Source organism: Acinonyx jubatus, chromosome C2, assembly GCF_027475565.1.
Source record: "Acinonyx jubatus isolate Ajub_Pintada_27869175 chromosome C2, VMU_Ajub_asm_v1.0, whole genome shotgun sequence".
Classification (NCBI taxonomy): domain Eukaryota; kingdom Metazoa; phylum Chordata; class Mammalia; order Carnivora; family Felidae; genus Acinonyx; species Acinonyx jubatus.
In genome coordinates, this window is record NC_069384.1 from 130,061,066 (window position 1) to 130,079,843 (window position 18,778).

Below are 18,778 nucleotides of genomic sequence, written 5' to 3' on the forward strand. Positions count from 1 at the left end.
AGCAATCACTTTGTTTACAAAAAAAAAAAAAAAAAGTTGAAATGATTTAAAGACCCATTTTTGCTCTGAAATTCGAGGATTCTATGAAAGTCAAACAGCAAAATGAGAATGGACTTTTGAAAATATTAACCAAAGTCAATTTCAGTGACAGAGAATAAAGCTACTGAGTTTTGTAGCTATTCAAACATCATCTCTTTGGGACTTTATGTTCATGCTGAGTTCAGCACTCTCCCTTTCTTCCCTCCCCTAAAAAAAGAGTCAAAATTTCTACTTACCAGTGAAAATATGACTTCTGAACTATTATTCTAACCATGCAGGGATCTAAGTTGAGCATCAACAATGGAAGCTTCTAGGCTTTTGAAGCACACATTTTTTTTTTTTGATATATTTTTTTTTGACATTTTTGAAGCACACATTTTTTAGCTTACCCAGCCAAATAGGTAGCAGTGTCGAGGACTGGGTTACCACATCCTGAATTCAAATCCTCCACTAGCTAGTAACTGATGCACCTTGAAACCTCAGACCCTCCTCTGTGGGTCTGGTATGTTCCTCACTGAGTTGTTGCAAGGATTAAATGAGATAATATATAGAAAGTGCTTAATAAGTGCTGAGGCAATTGACATAACGCCCTCGTTTTGGAGTATTCAAAGATCCGGCGAGTGAACCCAGAGCCATCCATCTCCTTCTACTTGGGCTGGTTCTGGCCAGGTCACCTCTTGCTTACTGGCTGGAGCTGGTGACGTGGCTACAGCTCTGAGTGCAGGGCACATGGCTCCTTTCTCAGTGAAGAGGTTAGCAGGTATGCAATGTACGAAATCACAACCTCTCTTTCAGTGTCCAATGCACTATCCAACTCAGTAACTTTTACAGCTGCTGATTGAGATGACAATGGAACACCTATGCCTAATTGCAACTCTCTCCCTGAAGAAACTGAAAGAATAGATGGGGCACTGAGATAGAAAATAAAGGAAGAGATAAATGAAAACCCTCAAGTTTTAGGGACAAAACAGACACCTACCTAAAGTATTTTGCATCTAGGGATACATATTTATGGATTTATGAGGCGGGTCTCTAACGGACAACACCATCAACATCAATTTACCTATTATTCTTAGTATAATGGCTGTTAGTTACAAATGACTACATGTGCCCAAATTGTTGGGATATGTGGAAACAAAGCAGGTTTACAAACTGTGTGTTGAAGACAGGCAGAGCCCTCCTGGCTGGTGAGCTTGAAAGCATTTGCTATAGACCTAAGTAAGTGTGCCAGAGTGGTAACTTACCAAATAATACGTAAAAATCTTTAAATTGTGCTGATAGCTCCCTGAGGTGCTATTACTCTAATTTCCAACACAATTATGTCTTTAACTCACTCCCCACTAGTAAAATCTAAAAAGTTCTTTGCCTTAATCATTGACCAGTACAAATCCATTAATTTATTTAGTACTTGCCTCTACCCAGTTAAGTCGCCTACAAGCATGCATCAGGGTTTGTGAACATTTTCATGACAGGTCCCGGGGGGCCCAACAATTGGGCACTTACTGGTGTTATAGGATCATGAAAATAATCATGGAAAAGGGGGGGAGGAATAAAGAAGGAATTGCAGTTGGGAATCGTTTTCTAAGGCAAAGCTCTTGGATAAAGCTCCTCTGGTTAGAAACTGGATTAATGGCATTAATCCAGGGAATACAGATGTTGAAGCTTGAGGATAAGGATTGTTTGGAAGAAACTATGTGAAGGAATTAGATACCATTATATATTATTATGTCAATTTCATTTCCAAAAACACACTCCATGCACCGTTTGAAAGGACATCTGACAAGCAGGATGCTTTTGGCTAAATGACACTTTCTTTCCACTGGGTTTCACTCAAAGCCCTTATAGCAAAGTGGCCTTTTAACTTATACCTCCTGAAATGTGGCCTTTACTGTCTCAGAACACCACAGGGTCAAGAAGCATAGTACTTATAAAAATCTAGGTATTCAAAGGAACTATTATTTACTGAGGGTCAACTATGTGCCAAAACCCAAATATCCATAATCTCATCAGGTCTCCCTAATCATCCTGTGCTTGGATATGGTTTTTACTTTAGATGAGGAAAGTAAAGTTCAGAGAGCTTAAGTGACCTGCCCACGATCATCAGCTAGTAAGAAACCTAATCTCAGCTCATCTATTCATACAACAGATATAGCTACTAAGTGGCTAGCTCCGAAGATAGCTTAGTGAACATGAAAGACGAAATAATCACAGTTTAGTTGAAGAGCAATATGACTGGAAGCCTAGGGTACTGTGGGAACCCAGGGCAGGGTACCTCCATACCAGAGATGGTCCAGTAATGCTTTCTCAACGGATAGACATATTAGCTGAGACTTCAAGGAAGAAAAGGAGTGGGCCAGATTCAGAATCTAGAGAACACTGTGCTAGGTAGGGGGAATCCAAATGCAAATAGCAGGAGGTGGGAGAGAGCAAGGTCTTTTTAAAGAACTTGTGGATAAGGAGAGAAATAGAAAGGCATGAGAAAGGAGAAGCAGATAAAGTTAGACTGTGGGACGATTCTCAACCATGGTAAGAATTTTGGATTTTATCCAAAGGCACTGGAATAAACAGAGGAAAGTACAGGTTTCAGGAAGCTCACTAAGGCTGAAATATGGGGGCAGTAGGTGTGCTAGAAGGTAGTTGTTGTCTGGGGGAAAGAAAGGATGGTGTTTGGGAACTAGGAGCACAGGTGACGGGAGATTTTTTGGAAATGAAATTGTTAGGACTTGGAGATTGATGAAATGGGACTATTGAGGAGGGCTGAGAGAAGGACAGGGCTTCAGGGCTACTCCAGAGTCTTCTGGTGGAGCCATTGGGTTGTGCCATATGTAGGAAGAGGGGAAGGTGTGTGGGTAAGATAGTAAATACCATTTGGCACTTGTTGGGTTTGGAGTGGAAGACGTTCATGTGCACTGTGAGCAGTGAGATATCTGGGTCTGGAGTTCTGAAGAGAGATCTGGCTTGGGGGGATGGATTAGGAAGTACCTGGCAACTGTATGGATAATTTTATATGTCAACTTGACTGAACTAAGGGATGGGGAAACATTATTTCTGGGTGTACCAGTGAGGTGTTTCCAGAAGAGATTAGTATTTGAATCGATAGAATGAGTAAAGAAGATCACCTTCCCCAAAGCAAGTGAGCATCATGCAATCCATTGATGACCTGAATAGAACAAAAAGAAAGAGGGAGGGCAAATGTGCTCTTTTTGCTTAAGTTGAAACATCCATTTACCCCTGCCCTCAGACATTGGCACTCCCGGCTCTCAGGCCTTCAGTCTTGGTCTGAGTTACACTACAGGCATTCCTGGTTCTCTGGTTTACAAATGGCAGATTATAGGACTTCTCAGCTTCCATAATTGTGTGAACCAATTCCTATAATAAATCTCCTCTTACATATTTCTATGTACCTAACTAATGATCTGGTTTCTGTGGAGAACTCTAACACAGGAAGCAAATGGTGACCAAACCTAAGGGAGAGATTGAAGCACCCAACGGAAATATAGAGAGGGCACTTCCATCTTTACAGAGCATGTATTTGAGTTGCTTCTCATAACCAGCAGAATACACTTTTTCTCTAATAATGGGGCCACCTGAGTCCTTACTAATATCTCCCTCCATGCCCCCACAACATAGCTCTCAAAGGGCTGACAGGAATCCAGGACTGGGTCAGGAACAACAAACTAACTGTCCCAGATACAAGTGAACTACCAGTGGCTAGGGACAAAATTCTGTTCTTTAGTGTGGAAATCAAGAATTCCATTCTTGATTCAATTTTTGGCTAGAGTGGAATCTATAGTATACTTCATACCTAAGACACTGCATTTACTGAAATAGCTAACAAACTTAGGGTAGTTAGCTAACAAGATTAGGGTAGTAATCTGCTTTTGCCAAAAGCAGATTCTGGACTAGAATTTGTGCAATTACTTTATTTAGCAAGTGATCTCTGGAAGCACTGGTAGAGGAGCAGGGGAGTGAGACAGAGAAAGGAAGGAAGCCAATGTAGAATTAGTAGTGGACAGATAGGTTGTCACTCTTGGCAGCTGCAGCTCAATCCCTTGGGCAGAACCTCTGGAAGAATATACAGATCATACCTCAAGGGCTGCCTTCCCCAAGAGAGGAGAAAGCTGGGATAGTCACCAATATACATGTGTTATTGGGTGAGGGGTTGCTCCCAGGGGTGTTAACTCCCAGGCCCTTCTGGCCTATTCCATGTGACTCGGGCATCCTCCCAAGGCCAGAGAGAGCCCTCAGGTCTTCACAGGTGCTTGATGTAAGAATCCTGCAGTGTTTACCAAAACAATGAAAGTAGAGGGAATGGGGGGGGGGGGAGGGCTGTTCTGACGTCATCTGCTAGCCAGTGGAGAAAAGCCTGGACCTGAGAGAAATCTGTTCCAATGTGTAACATCATCTTCTTAGTATTATAGAGTCTAACTGTCCCAGAGAAGTGTGAAAGTAAATGTGCTTATAGAGTTCAAACGACACATGCTGGCTCTGGTGGGGTGGGGGGACCAAAAGATGGCACATGGGCCACTTGACACACTGTGGGATTATTTTCCACCAAATGGTAATAGTCAAATGTGACTATGACTCGCTCATGATCTTCAAAGTGCTATTGTATTTGGACTCATGTAATGGAGACTTTTAGTCAGGATTTCTTGCCAAACATTAATCAACTTGTTTTTAAAGAACTCAATAAGTGATTAGCTTATGGTTTTTCAAGCCAACACAAAAATCTTTGCCAACTAAGTCTGGCAAAATCTTTCCTCTCTAAAGTCTAGGATACAGTACTTAGAGCATTGCAAAAACATTTTAGAGTCAAATCAATACCCAATCCTTAGTTGTAAATGGTTGGAGAATGGTTAAATGTATATTTATTATGTCTTTGTGACTCGAGGAGAATGTTGAGGCTTCCATTCATAATACACAGTTAGTCTGCATGCTGTATCTTTCTTCCTTCCCCTCCACTGCTTGAGCATTTGGGAGAAAACTTTCTACTCGTGGCAAAATTAAACCAGTAAATCTCCTTGAACTTGTTATTTGGAAACATAAAAAGTATTCGTTTTTAGGTTTATCTCAGTCAGTGAAGACAATTCATAAAGGTCAGATTTATAGTCAGTTGCTTTTTGCGTTAGCAAAACTGTGTCTTAGAAGCCGAGACACAAGCAGAGGTCATGCTGCCTCCTTAATCTCGCCTGAGGTTTTGCATGTTAGTGGATCTCAAAGGGCAATGGCTCCAGATTTATACAAGATGCATACTTCAGCCAGACTTTTGAAATTTTAGGTGATTCATTTATCACTTATTTATTGAGGATGTACTAATGCCAGGTACTGTGGAAGCAAGCGTTAGGGATGCTGAGAAACATAAGAGATCTTTTCTTGTGCACATGGTTTATGTTAGTCAAACAATGTCCATTTTTACTGGTTCCCTTCCAGATTCCTCTGCCAGGGCCTTGAGGTCACCCCAAGAAAAGGCAAGTTTGGAAGGAGGGAGAAGAATCAAGACAGGATGTGAGACCAAGTCTCTCTATTCCTTCATTAAAGAGTCTGGCCTTCAGTTAATTGCTGTTTTGTGAAGAAAAAAAAAAAAGAAAGAAAAAAGAAAAAATGTGCCTTTTTAATATATATAAATTTTAAAAAATGTTTATTTTTGAGAGAGAGAGAGAGAGAGACAGAGTGTGAGTGTGGGAGGGGCAGATAGAGAGAGGGAGACACAGAATCTGAAAGAGGCTCCAGGCTCTGAGCTGTCAGCACAGAGCCCGATGTGGGGTTCAAACTCGGGAACAGCAAGATCATGACTTAGGCCAAAGACGATGCTTAACCGACTGAGCCACCCAGGAGCCCCTATCCTCTGTGCCTTTTAACTCTCCACTCCCTTAAAGAACTTCAGGTTGAAGTGGGGTCTTTATCTTAAAATTCTGAAAAGCAGAAATTGCCGAAAACAGAAAGGTACTTTTGTTATCACAAAATCACGATCCAAAGAAACTGAAACACTGAGTGCACGTCTCACAGCCTTCCACTTGCAGGAACAATTTGACTTCTCTAGAAACAGTTTCCTGAAATTGTAAAGCATAAGATACGAAGGCATACACAGCGAAATCAGGGTAGGAACAACTCTCAAACATCTCTTTCAGGACAGCAGCACCAGGACCTAAGTGACAGGTCTTTCCTTAAGTGATCTCTACAGATTGGAACACTTCCAGGGGTAAAGGGAGATTGCAATGTTTGGCGAGTAACACGTTTCCATTAATCATGTGTTATACTCCATGGAAACAAGGTATTTCAGTGAGGTCAAAACATGGAGTAAAATTGGGCTCAACATTAACTGAATTATTTGGAACACTTCTATTTGCTTTGATCTGTAAGTGTTACCATCATCATCACTGCCACTTTCATTTACTGAGCACTTACGTCTGGCATTGTCTAAGGATCTTCTTTTTCCCACACATCCCTGTGAGGTAGGGAGGTATCACTGTTCCATGTGACAGGTGCAAGAAGCCTCAGAGAGGTTAAATGAATGTCCCGACTAATCTGAAACTTGAATCTAGACCTGTTTCAGAGCAAAGCTAAACCACTTCCTACTTTAAATAACAAGGACAACATCAAAAAGGTCAGGAAGAGAGGAAAAAAAGATATTGGCCAACATCTGATCACCCCGGAAAAGTCTTATATTCATGATATTCATAAAAGTAGTATAGAAAACCGAATCTTCATACTTACTTCTTGGGACTGTAGAGGTGATCATTCTTTGTTCACAAAAACATCCCCATTGGTCTGGACCACTTTTATTTATTTACAGAGGGTACAGGTAGCAATCACATATTTTTCTGAAATTCTAGTAATGGGGATATTTACTGACAGGGAATTTTTTTTTCAGCCATTTTAAGACTGTTTCAGACATCAGACTGCATACAATAGTACATACATAGATGAATAAATAACACACCAACTTTTATTCACGATTCTTATAATGTAACCTTCATTTGGTGACTTGATTAGCTGTTCTTAACATTGTCTATGCAAATAAATAAATAAATCTTTTCTTTACAAACATCCAATGATTCAAACTCTTCTGAAATTCCAACTATCTTAAGGGAATAGGAAAAATGGAAAATGCAAGTATTTATATTTAACGATGGTCTTTTAAAAGAATCACAAGAACATTTAGTAAAATTAAAAGGTTTTTACTACTCAAAAAAAAGCTGAAGATCCTTCAGTGGGTGTTTCACATAAAGCCTTTTATGTAAATCATAAAGTTTGATTTCACACTGCACAAGATCTGAAATCACATGGACTTCCAAGTGCCAGAGAAGCCTTCTTTTCAGGTTTTCTTGGGCACTTCTAATATTTTGGAATAAAATGAGGGAGGACGAAGGAAACTGACAACTTTTACAAGGAAAAAAATTTAACGCTTTAAACTTTAAAAGTTTTTTTTTAAAGTGTTTTAAATCACTTTATGCAGACTCTTTAGGATTTTTATGTTAAGTGATCTCACCTATGGGGACACTGAACAGTAAGTTTACATTGTAACTTCAAAATGGCATCCTTGAAATTCTCGTATTAAAAATACTGCTCATTAACAGATCCTTCCTTTAAAAAGCAACATGACTGCTGATTCTGTAACTATAGAAATTCTTAACAAAGGACTTCTAATATTCTTGTATCTCAAATCTTAATGATTTCTGCCAACATCTCCGATATTCCTTATCAACATCACCACCCCTCGCCCCTACCAAAACTTATCCCCCCGCTCGCAAAGATCATCTTTAAATATCTCCATAGAGTAGATGCCTAAAAGGAGAAATGAGAGATTTTCACCACGAAAGGAAACAGAAGAAATCAAGAAGAAATCACTTTCTCCTTCCAATGTTTTTCCCTCTTGCAGCTTGCCTCCTCCCCTCAACAAAATTATTTGAACATTTGATATTGAGCCAGGTAGTTGGGGTTCCACTCACTGCAGATGTTACTAAGCATTCATAAATGGGTGCATTTTTTTCTTCTTTCTCCCCTTCCCTGAGACAACAATAAAAAACCCAACCATCTTTAATAAATTTGGATGAGGTATACAGAAGCAAAAGTACAGACTGGGTCTGCAGACTTAGGAGGGACTTTTTCCCGACCCAGGCTGGTTAACCTTATTCACCCCTCCCCATAGTCCTGGGTGCCTGCCACACACCGGCCCCTGTGCTGGGTTTGGGGACAGTGTAGGGTCCCCAAGGCACCTTTCGGGCTTCAAGGCGCATGCGTGTGCAGTGGGGGGACAAGGGGCCCTGAGCAGAGAGTGACAGCAGAGTAGGCTCTGTTTGCCTACAGAGGGATGCAGGAAACTAGAAGATGGGGTGAGAAAGGATAACTGCTCTGAGGATGTGAAAAACGCAAGGAGGCGATTCTGAGTTTCTGAAATTCACTTCTTTCCTTTTCACCACAATCTTCACGCAGCTCCCTCTCCATCTGGCTGGTCCCTCCCCTGCCACTACTAACCACTTGCAAACGGCTTCAGGACTTACCTCGGGGCACTCAGCCCTGCACTTGCCAAGCGCTGCGTGGGTTTCCTCCGCGCGCGCGCGCGCGCACTGAGCGCACCGAGCGCACTGCCGGGAGCGCCGCGCCGAGTGCCGCCGACCGCGGGGCACGGCGGGGGCCTCGGGAACTCGAGAAGGAACCGGCGACGACGCGGGCAGCCTCTCGCCTCCCGGTGTCCCGCAGGCGGGCGGCAGCTTCCACATCCCTCCTTGCCGCTATATAAACGTTTCTCCCCGCCCCGGCCCGACCCTTCCCCGCCCCGGCGGCCCCGGTCCCAGCGCACGTCCCCTGGGAGGGGGGCGGGTGACGGAAGCGGGAGTTGGGGGTTACGGAGACTGTAATTGCCCCACCAACTTCTCCCCTGCAGGGAACCTCGACCCTCAACTCTAGACCCGGGGAGGGTACTGAAGGCGGGGAGATTGGGGCGTTCACCGTGCGCGCCTTCTCTGCGCCCCGCGGAAGGATAGTGCGCGAGATCGGAGGGCAGAGAGACTGCATTTCTGCTCCTACTGTGGGAACTGTCGCTTGGCGGCTTTGTCTGTGTTCTAGGGTCTTCCTGAAGAAGGCAGGGGCTAGCGAGGAAGCCCCAGAGTCTTTGGACGATGGGAACTTCCTCTTGCCTGGGAGTGGAGTCCAGCCGCTGCGCGGCCCCAAGGTTGGGGGTCGAGCGCCGTCGGGGTGCTCAGAATTTGGGGTCTCGAGAATATCCTTGACTCTTTTCGTCTGCTGACTTTTTGTTGCTCACTGTGCATTCCTTTGTCCATTTATTCGTTCATCAAATATTTGAGCACCTCGTTTGTGCTAGTAGGTGCTTGGGATACAAAACCAAGTCTGGTTTTTAGCTGGTGGTCTCAGTGGGGGCCAGACGTGGAAACAGGAATTGGGAATACAGAAAAGGGGATCTACACTCAACCTTGGAAGGCCAAAAGAAGCTTCTCTGAGGAAATTAAGTCCAAACTGAAAACTGAAGAGGGAGCTAAGCATAAAAGCAGGGCAAAGAGGGTCCCAGACTAGTGGGTCAAAGCCTGCAAAGGCTGAGAAGAGAGAGGGAGCACTACCCTCCTTCTGTGGAACCAAGAGTATTTATTGTTTAAAATCTTCTGTTTATGGTCATCCTAAGTAAAGAAAAATTTTAAATTTAAAGAATGGTGATCTTGTAAGTCGAAGAACTGGCACCCGAATGCAAGCAGCCGGGTTCTGGAGTTGTCTTTTATAGCATGGACTGTCAGCCTGGCAGATGTGACAAGTTCAAAAGAGAGATTGTTCCCACGGAATGAGAATTCTTCTGGAATCTGAGGCAAAACTTCAAGTCTCAGACCATCACCAATTGCAACTTTGGCCAGGCCATTAACCTCAATTTCTTCCCCAGTGGAATGTAAACAGCCAAGCATTTTCTCATGTGCCTTATTCAGTGCCCTGGGTCAGGAGACTTCATATTCTGGTTCACAGACATGGCAGAGCAGCACCAGGACAGGTGACTTCAAAACCATGAGTCTTCCAAGAGTCCTTTGGCTTCAGTGCAAGGGAAGCTGGGAGAGCATTCGAACAACAGCAGAAAGAGCAAACATTGGAACATCTCAAATTAGTATTTATTTTACCTAAAATGAGTAAAAGTAAGCAATTCAAGTTTTCATATTCTCATATAGTGTTATTATTTTAACAATAGGCTTTAAAACACAAGTATATTTTTCTTATTCTGGGTCATTATTGAAAATGGCAGATGTAATTCCTGGTGGCAGGGTTTTTAGCCAATTGCCAGCCCATCCCAAGCTAGTTTTGAAAGTGTACCCCATGTACAAAAAAATGCCCATTCTATTTTAGCCCTATAGAGAATACCAGTCTGATAGAAAAGGCAGCTGGGAGTCACATGCCTGTGATTCATGGCCCAACCAGGATCAATGATCACATCAGTTCAAAGGAAAGGCTTGATAGCACTGCCTTAACAACAAGCCAAGTCCCCCCGACATCTTGTTTGGGGACATCTGAAATCACTCTGTCTTCTGTGCTGGATCTTTTGATGTCCAAACTAATTTTCATGACTGGATCAAACTTTGACCATCACCCAAAGAATTAGGTTTCCTTTCACCTTGACTACAGCAACAAGGCAGAGAAAGAAGAAAGGTCTTTGAATCTTATAAATGCAGGTGGTTGCTTAGACTGGACTTAGTTTTACCCATTATGCAATCCTTGATTTCCAGAGAAATGATAGTCATCATATGATCAATGATAAAGAAGTAGCCAGTGTTCTTTGCTAGATTTCTGGAGCTTCTTAAGGAGCATCTGTAAGTTCAGATTCCACTTCAGTGGAAGTGTGGGTGCCATATGTACTTGAATGGGCTTTTGGAGCCCATGACACCCTCATCAAAACTGGATATTAATTACATCAGAAGACAAAGGCAACAATTAACCTAAGCCATACATATGAGCTGGTTTGCCATGACAGTGTTGGGACTTTGGGAGCCTTGTCCATTCATACTTAGGACTTTTGTGAAGTGATAGAGGTATGATAGAAACTAAAAGTTTGCAAAAAAGTAAAAAATAGAGTAGAAAAAATTAAAGAAAAATATTTTTAATAAAAATAGAAAATAAAATAAATTTTTTCCTCTTTCTGTATTCAAGAATAAGGAAAAGAAAAAAAAAAATGAGTATTTGGACCAGCAACCAGAATGAAATGTGATTGAAATTACATCCAGTTTCCTCCAGAAGTCAAACTATGAAGCACTTTATAGCCCGTAAACTAAGCAGAGGGAGAGACTTGTGGTGTTCCAGAAGAGAGAGGTTGGCCCAGTGGGCAGGGCTTAGTGTAATGGCTCTGTTCTCCACTAGATGGTGCTGCTTAGCTTACTGGGGTGGATTGTTGTGGTGCGTGTAGGTATGTATGCGCATGCCCGGGAGGGGTGAAAATGGTGTTATCCAGATACCCAATCTCTAGCATCAGAACTCTGTGCTCTCCCTGACCAGTGATCAAGCTCCCCTCCTTTGTCTCCTGCTTCTGTCCACTCCCTGCTTCTACACTGTCGGTGACCAAACTGTCAGGCTGCCAGGTGCTGCCTCCCTCCTGAGTTTTATCGCAGATGGGGTTGTGTTTCCCAGCCCCTCACTTCTGAGGGACTGTGGCTTTGACCCACTCTGACCCTCTGGGGGAGGGTCTTGCTGAGAAATGGCCAGGTGCCGGCCCATGCCCAGGAATACTTGCGAGACTGCGGCTGGGTGCCAGTCCACCCCAGAAAAAGTCCACAAGATCATGTAGCGGCAGCATTTCAGGGATTATGGCAAATCACAACACACATCTGACACCAGGCTTCACCCTTAACATCCTTGCTCCAACACCAGTGAATGTGGCCATTCTCCAGGGTGTGCTGGGACCTTGCCTGTGGGGAGTCTGCATTGCCTCTACCAAATGTCCTCCCAGCAAGGGAACCATCTCTCCCCGTGTGGCCCGAGGGCCTCTTGGACCTCCCTCTCTGCTCCTGGGGATTCGCCCTTCCCACAAGAGCGCCACCAGGCTCCTTGCCCTCTGCAGCTTCTCTCTCCCAGTTCATCTCTTCATGCCACGTACCTGCCACGTTCTGTCGTTCAGGTTGTGCGGATTGTTGTGTTAATACTCAAATCAGTTTTCTAGGTGTGCAAGATGGTTTAGTATTGATCTGGCTTCATTTCAGGGAGAGGGATGCAAAAAAAACCTTTCAGGGGCACCTGGGTGGCTCAGTCAGTTAAGCTTTCGACTTCAGCTCAGTTCATGATCTCACAGTTCCTGAGTTCAAGTCTCATGTTGGGCTGTGTGCTGACAGCTCAGAGCCTGGAGCCTGCTTTGGATTCTCTGTCTTCCTCCCTCTCTGCCCCTCCCCTGCTCATGCTCTGTCTCTGTCTCTCAAAAATGAAAAAATGTTAAAAAAAAAATTAAAAGAAAAGCAAAAAACTTCCATGCTGTTCCACCATCTTGGTCCCTCTGGATTTGAGCAGAATCTTGAGTGAAGTTGAGAAGTATGTCCTGAGAGATAGGAAGGAAGAGTCCTCCATGTGCTAGGAACAGTCAGTACAAAGACCCTGAGGCAGGAGCATGGCTGGTGCATTTGAGCAAAGGGAAGAGGCCAGTGTTGTTAAAACTTGATGAGAAAAGGGAGGAGTAAAACAACATGAGGTTAGAGAGGTCATGGGAAGGGGTCAGTCCATGGGGAGCAATGGAGTGTTTTGAGCAGAAGAGTGATATGGTATGATTCCTGCTTAAAAGGATAAAAGACCCTAAGGGATTGAAGCAGAGTCCTAGGAAATAGCTGACATTGAAGGGATGGGCAGGAGAAAAGATTGTTCAGGGCAGTGGAAATGTTACTAAAGGGTCAGATCCAGGTGATCCTAAAGATGTTAAGACCTTAGGAAACTCCAGGAAATGATGACAGGTTGTGCAAGAATGGCCAGTGAGGCAAGAGGGAACCAGAGATGAGCCCTCTTTCAAAGCCAGGGGAGGGTAGTTATATAGAAAGAGATTCCTAGATGGTGCCAAGTGTCACAGAGAGGTCAGGAAGGAGAAGCTTGGGGTGAATCTTTTGGATTTGGCAGTGCATGCAGCCCTATGGCTACTGTTATTGCAGTGGGGGGAGGGGTTGGAGTCAGAACTTGGAGCCCATAGAGTGAATGAGAAATGAATGTGTTGCAGGAAAGCAGATTCTTCTAAGAAATATGGCAGAGAAAGAAGAGTTAGGGTTGTAACTTCACCAGGGACTGATACTGAGGGGATGCTCATCTTATTAAAAAAAAAATTTAATGTTTATTTATTTTTGAGAGAGAGAGAGAGAGAGACAGAACTCGAGAGGGGAAGGGCCAGAGTGAGAGGGAGACACAGAATCCGAAGCAGGCTCCAGGCTCTGAGCTGTCAGCACAGACAGCTCCCGACGCGGGGCTCGAACTCATGAACCGTGAGATCATGACCTGAGCTGAAGTTGGACGCTTAACCGACTGAGCCACCCAGGTACCCCGATGCTCATCTTATTGAAGGTAGCATAGCTTTTCTCTCTTGCAGACAAGTGAAGAACTTCTGTGCTCATCAGTAGACCCAGAATAGGAAGAGGAGCATGCAGAAGATGTCCATATTATAGGAGTTTGGAGTCTGCACTTTTCAAGGTTTGCAACGTTTTTATCTTTTAAAAAGGAGCTCTAAGAATAAGGACGCAATAAATAGGCTTAGAGCACACAGTCAGGAAATAGAAGGAATTCTAGGACTATCTCTAATTGCATCTTGGGGAATCTATCTATCTATCTATCTATCTATCTATCTAAGTTTACTTACTAGAGAGAGAGGAGAGGGAGAGCCAGTGTGAGCGGGGGAGGGACACAGAGGGAGGGGAAGAGAGAGAATCTCAAGCATGGAGCCTGATGCGGGTCTCGATCCCACAACCATGAGATTATGACCTGAGCCAAAATCAAGAATCAGATGCTCAACCAACTGAGCCACCCAGGCCCCCCCTGTATCTTGGGGATTTTAAAGTAGAGTAAACCCCGGGTAAGGTAGGTGACTTTGGGTGTATCACCATTGGCTATTGGTTCTTACCCCCAGTCCGTCCTCGTTCTTAGGCTACTTAGGTGGCCTTAGGTTCTTATCACGGATGGTAGGGAGGGAGAGACCAGTTAGGACATGACTATCTTGTGGTCACTGGGGAAATTTCCATTCACGGGGCGAGTCACGAACAGTATAAATTTCATTATCTTTCCTTTTGTGCCCCGAGGGCATATAGAATGTCCAGAAACTTTGGTTATCATTAATCTGTGCAACCTTAAATGACATGCACTTGATTTTCAGATGCCACCTGCCATATCATGGCAAGTGTTTCATGGTACAATTACTTACTGAGGAAATGTGTTGAACCAGCCAGAGATATTTTTTTCTTTTCAAGCCCTGAGATTTTGAGTCAGCTATGAAGTCAGAGTAGAAGACCTCCTCCCCACCCCAATTCAGTCTAATAAATATGGAGAAGCTGGAGGCATTGAGTCAGATTCTCTCACTGTTTGATTTATTTCTCTGGTACAATTCTATGAGCGGTCAATTCACTTTTATAGGCCATTAGAGTATAATTAGGATGAAGAAGACATTTTCTGAATCGTCTTCTTAAGACTAAATGGTATGTACTCCATTTTTAAAGGGGAAAAAAGTTTTACCCATAATGGAGTGAAATCTCTCTTAGCTTCCATAGGAATATCTACTAGCTCCTGTAATCAAACCATAAACCTCCAAGGATGGCAAGGGAGGCCAGCTGGACTCTGTGAATCTGGCCATGACCCCAAGATTTATCTTGTTGATGGGAACTTTCTCCCTCATAGATGTTGCTGCCCCTGCCGAGTACCACACTTTAACCATTTGGCCCAGGAAGAGGTTCACAAACTTTCTCTTAATTGCTGGAGCACAATCAAGAAAGGATAAGACAACCTATAGGACTGTCTAAAGACTCCGGAGAACAACAGAGAAATAATAACAATGACAAAAACAATTATCCAACCCCATGAGGTAGGTAGGTGTCTTTTACAGAAGAGGAAGCAGACACAGAAATCCAAGGAAGCTGTCCAAGCTTCCTTGCTCAACTACTAACTGTTGAAGCCAAAATTGAAACTCAGGAAGTGAACCAGGAAATGAAAACATGTATAACAAACAACCAAACGACCTGACATAAGGTATGGCTGGTAGATTGTCTTTCTAACGATGGTTATAGCAATATCTCTTATGTTTTTGTCTCTGCAATTTGAGCAAACACCATTTCACAGTCTCTTCTGTGCTAGCCATGAAGACTGTCTTAGTTTTCCCTCACTCCCACTGAAAAGCCAGCCTCTGAAACAAGGATTCATGTGCAAGTAGTTTATTTGGGAGGTGATTCTAGAAAACACTGCTAAGGGTGTGAGATAGAAAAGGGAAGATTACCAATGAAAGGAATGTTACCAAGCAACTGACCGCCATGGACAACTGAGGCTCAGTCCTACAGGGGAATGCTGGGAAACAGTACAGAACATGCTCAGTTATTTATCCACCAAATCTCTATGTGTTACTGGTTAAGAGATGCTCCCAGGGGGATTAATTCTCTGACACAGGCAAAGCTGCCTTTAGCATATAGCATTGAGTGTGGAGGGTTGGAGAGGGGGCAATGACATCTGCTGTAGAGACCTTCTGAGTCTGTGTGCTTGGGTCACTGTGTAAGCTCCCAGAAACAGCAAAAAAAAATTAAAGCATCATCAAGGCTCAACAGTTGTTTACCCAACTCAAACAGAATAAAAAATCCTCTTGAGATTGTGTGCAGGCATTCTCCCACACTGGCTCCTGACACTTTTGTCTTTGAGTCTTTCCGAATTGTCTCCCACTTGGTTTCCATCTGCCCGTGTCAGTCCTTGGTGCTCATGGTGGAAGTGGGCAAACACCTTTCTGCCTGCAGGAACATCACTTCAGAAACATTTATGTCTGAAGCATCAACATGGAAGAAGTGCCTTGCATTGTGTCATGGGGCACCTGGGTGGATCAGTTGGTTGAGCATCTGACTCTCGATTCTGGCTCAGGTCAAAATCTCAAGTTTCCATGAGATCGAGCCCTCCATCAGGCTCTTCAGTGATAGCATAAAGCCTGCTTTGGATTCTCTCTCTCCCTCTCCGCCCCTCTCCTACTTGTGCACGCGTGTCTGTGCATGTATATGTGTGCATGTGTATGCATAGTCTCTCTCCTTCTCTCTCTCTCAAAATAAATAAATAAATAAACATTTAAAAAACAAGAGGCTGGGTCATGCACATGGGGATTATTAACTTTAGCTAAGTGTAATTAAAAATTATTTAAAAAGCACACATTAAAAGCTAGTTACAAATGTGATTAGCCTTTATCTAAGAAGAATTACTCTTCTTGGGGTGCTTGGGTGGCTCAGTTGGTTAAGTGTCTGACTTCAGCTCAGGTCATGATCTCACAGTTCAAGAGTTCAAGCCCTGCATCAGGCTCTGAACTGACAGCACGGAGCCCACTTGGGCTCCTCTGTCTCCCTCTTTCTCTGCCCCTCCCTGACTTGTGTTCTCTGTCTCTCTCAAAAATAAGTAAAGATTTGAGGTGAAAAAAACTTAAAAAAGAATTGCTCTTCATGGTTATATCTAAAATAATTCAATGTTGACTGAGTCCCCAGCCCCAATGACTAAATCTTTCCAAATTAGAAATTACATAAAAGCATTGAGAAGGGTTTAACCTAATCTGAGTGCCTTAATATAGATGTTTTTTGCTTTTCACCAAGAGGTGGGTTTACCTATCATAATGCATTTTCCAAATATTTTTCATTTTTGAGATGAAAATGCCAATAATTTTTGTCTATTTAAATTTTATGACACGACTGTGAGGCCCTCCGAGTCTGTGAGGAAATCCCTGAGTAAGATACAGGATACTCTTTGGAGGCAAGTTTGCTTCACTTGAGGTTCCTTATCACTTTCCAATTACTTAGGAGTTTAAGCTAAGGCAGGTTGTCTTTTTATACACCGACCACAAATACTGAATTTTCCAAGGCTACGGTTTCAGATTATTAAATAAGGAGATTACAAATAATTGAATAGGTGTGGAGCGTCATCTCTCAACCTGCAAATGTCTTTTCACCATTATTTAAGGAAGCTGAGGACAGCGGTTGTAACATGTCCTGTGGGCAGCATGACAGCTCTACTGAAAAGCTGTGTCCCCTGCTCTCCGTTCACATGAAGCTCTGAGTCATTTCAGGGACATGTAAAGAGGCAGGCTGAACTTGAAGGAAACTTGTTGTGGTAGGTATACAGTAAAGAGTTTGGATAAGCTTTGCTAAACTTGTATGTTAGGTTTCTCGTGGATGTGGGGGTAGACACCCTACTCTATAGAAACCCTGCTCTGAACTTTGGCTCAGCCAGAAAAGACAGGGTTAGTTAAGGTGCCTGAACGAAAGCCCAGTTTTAGGCATCTGAAGAAGCAGTCAATCTCTGTGGTAAAACACAATAAGTAAATCAGATTTTTTGGAAGAGCATGATTTATCCACTTAAGAACAATGACCTATAGCATTGTAGTGTAAATTTTGAATATAAAATATATATAGTAATCCTGTAGCTTTTAATAGTCTAATAGTAGACTGGATTAAGACCAAGAAATATAAACAAATTAAAAACTTCAGTGACCTTTGTTTTGGAACAAGAGCAATTAACATCACTGCAACTGATAATTTTTCTCTAAGAAAGGTTATGGAATAAATATGTAAACATCTCAGTTTTTGATTTATTTCAGGAAAGCCCTTGTAAGAAAGAATTTGCATTTTTCCTCCACAGTCTCACAAAGCTAACCCCTTCTTGTATATTGTTTCCATTCCAAGGTCTCTCGTGTTGGAGTTTGTTGTTATTAAACATTGGACATGATACTCTCTTCTCCCACCCTTTTCCCCAAAAGCTCTGAAGAAGTTCAGATTTATTGTGATTAGTCACCCATCCTCTGGGATCCCTGGTGCTGAATTATACATATTCGCCACACACACATGCTCAAACACACACACACACACACACACACACAGACATGCACACACACGCACACACACAGACATGCACACACACACAGACATGCACACACACACGCACACACACATGCTGTAGAAATTTATACACGCATTCTTTCAATTTGCAGAGGATGCAGTTTCTGGGGACAAACCCCAAATTCCTCTGTACAGTAGTTGCAGGAGTGATGGGAAAAATAGTATTGGCCATGTATGAAATAAAAATTCTCCTAAAGAAATGGAGCACTCAGTAAATGCATCCAAGGGGCAAAGATTTATTTCCTATGACATAAGCTTGGGGCTTATCTGGTCAGTGTTTGGCTGAGAACGGGGCCTCGGAGCATTATCTCTTCTTACTTATAACTTTGAGAACAGATGAGAACTTGCTTGCATAACTCCCTTCCTGCCCTTCTCACCTTCGTAGCTGATTCCTTCAAGTTTAAATTCAGGAGGTGAGAAGGAAATGACACAGGTACATTCTCCTGCTGACACTGAGGGCTCCCATGAATTCCAAGCTGGGAGTAATTTTCTGTTCCTGGAAAAGAATCCTCAGAGATTTCTTTTTATTTATCCTTACCAAGATTCAGAGAAGTTTCTGTTGCTGTTGTTGCTAAGCGAACACTAGGCAAAAGTGGAAAAGTCCACAGTTTCCAATCTAGCTTTCTTGAGGAGTGGGTCATTTAATAGGGGAGAATATTAATGAACAATTAGAGGTGTACATC

General features: G+C 43.0%; 1 protein-coding gene across 2 annotated transcripts in view; it reads right to left on the reverse strand.

The window, feature by feature from the left end:
* The window catches only part of COL6A6 (collagen type VI alpha 6 chain), a 195,451-nt gene that overhangs the window by 161,164 nt on the left and 15,509 nt on the right, over positions 1-18,778 (reverse strand). The window contains exon 1 of one of the 2 annotated variants that reach the window (XM_053221450.1): positions 8,541-9,054. The exons of the other annotated variant lie outside the window; for it this stretch is intronic. The gene's annotated coding sequence lies outside the window, so the exon portion shown is untranslated. Of the gene's footprint in view, positions 1-8,540; positions 9,055-18,778 lie in introns of those variants that run through there. 2 annotated transcript variants of the gene reach the window in all.